The sequence below is a fragment of the Papaver somniferum genome, chromosome 6, assembly GCF_003573695.1.
Source record: "Papaver somniferum cultivar HN1 chromosome 6, ASM357369v1, whole genome shotgun sequence".
In the NCBI taxonomy this organism is placed as follows: Eukaryota; Viridiplantae; Streptophyta; class Magnoliopsida; order Ranunculales; family Papaveraceae; genus Papaver; species Papaver somniferum.
The window spans coordinates 106,272,906-106,274,869 of NC_039363.1; the positions used below are offsets into that span (position 1 = coordinate 106,272,906).

Below are 1,964 nucleotides of genomic sequence, written 5' to 3' on the forward strand. Positions count from 1 at the left end.
TCATCGTTTCCAACGTCGTAGTATGCTAGCAACCTCCAACAAATAAACCTGTTAGTCACGGAAACATACACTTTCGACCATACAATATGATCTAACTTTATATATATATATAAAGTTTAAATTATAAGAGAATATAAAATCTGTAAGTGTTGTGTCATAATCAAATTTACCAACATCTACTTGAAGCAACAAAAACAGAGAGAACATAAAGATGTAACAAAAATATTTTTCATTATCATAACCCCCAAGTGTTCAGTAACAACAAAATATACAGCACAAGAGGCGTGTTAGATAGTTAATTTCTAAAATTTCAGATCATTTTCTCTAAATTGATGTCTTTATGGTTCATGTAGAAGTGCTAATATCCACAAAAATCCCAAAAAACCACCTTCTATGCAGCATTGTTACCCAAAAGAACACCTTATATACTTTACCAAAAAACCCAACTCTTACTATATAAGCTCTTCGGACTTTATCTTGATCATTTGGATGATAACTCAAGATCGGTTTTCTCATTGCAGGGTCTGTTTGAAGGTCCCACCTCGATACCTCCTCATCTATAACTGTGGACGCTGCTTGTGGACTGAGAACATCGGCAGAAGGTACTTTTGGACCATGAGCACTAGAAGATGAAGGTACTTGAGTATTTGAAATTGAAGGTACTTGTTGTGGATCAGTTCCATCAGAAGTAATAGAAGATGAAAGAAACTCTTCTGAAGTTATCTTTCTCTTAATCACAAAATTGTCCATTCCTAAACAAAGATGAAGATAAATTAAACAATGAAATACAATTCTAACTATGGAATTGAACTGAATAGTTTTGATTAAAATTTAAAACACTAGATTAGAAGAAACAACAGATACCCAGTATCTTAAATTTTCAAACAAGACAAATTATACTAAACCCCCAAAATTTGACATAAACCCTAACTTTTATTTATATCAAAATCTGAAAATATCCAAATCAAATTGAACCAAATACATCGATTCAACATCAGTTAAGAAGATAAAATAGATACATAATATCTTAATTTACCATACAAAACGAATTAAACTAAACCCCCATCAATTTTAACATGAACCCTTTCTTAATTTATGTCAAAACTCCAAACTTGGATGAGAGAAGAAGGTACCTGCTAATGGCGATGTGATTTACATAAAGTGATCAGCGGTGCGATTTACAACAACCCTATTCTTAAGAGAAAAAAGTATGGGAGAATGAAAGTTGATGTGTTTATGGGAAAAACCTATGAGAGTTAAGTTACGCTTATTCTCTCCTACTGTGAACTGTGAACGATGATGGAAGAAAGAAAGCCAAAATGGACTTTTCTTTTGGGCTTGTTTATTTTTGGGGGTGCAAATATTTAGGGGTGCAAATATTTACACTTAAGGAGGTGCAAACATTTGTTTTTGACTTTTTTTTGGCTTGGAAATTCTATAATAGGAATTACCAATATGTACTATTATGGTAGTCTTAGTTAGTAGCAGGTCCACCCACTAAAGCCCAGTAACCAGAGGTCCATAATAAAAAGAAAAAGAGGAAATTGGACCAAAAATTTTATCCTCTGGTCTGGTACACGTGCGGGATGTCATAATCCACTTTTAAAAATACCCAAACTACCCATTCCCTGATAATACATATATGTTTCTTAAAAAAAATCACCATTTTTTTCATCTTGTTGCAGAGGCAAATTTTTTTCCGCTCTCCTCCTCTCTTTCTTCATCTTCTCAAATTTTGCTCCTGTTTTTGGATTACGAGCTAGAGTCTCTTTGAAGATTTACAGGTATGTTATGTAATATCTCTTTCTGCTGTTGTTGTTTTTTTTTCAACTGAATCTGTGAAGATCAGATCGTTTTGATTACGTTTTCACCTTCTTCTTTCGGTTTTTGTTTGTTTTTTGCATTTATTTTTGTTTTGGTTTGTTTTTTATGAATCTTGATCGTAATTATTTAATTGTTTGGCT

General features: G+C 32.7%; 1 long non-coding RNA gene across 1 annotated transcript; it reads right to left on the reverse strand.

The window, feature by feature from the left end:
- Positions 1-219: 219 nt before the first annotated feature.
- On the reverse strand, positions 220-1,301 carry LOC113286007. Its single transcript, XR_003329054.1, has 2 exons — positions 1,134-1,301; positions 220-752 (listed from the first exon to the last, which is right to left on the reverse strand). It is a non-coding gene; the product is annotated as an uncharacterized LOC113286007 (long non-coding RNA).
- Between the last annotated feature and the right edge of the window lie 663 nt (positions 1,302-1,964).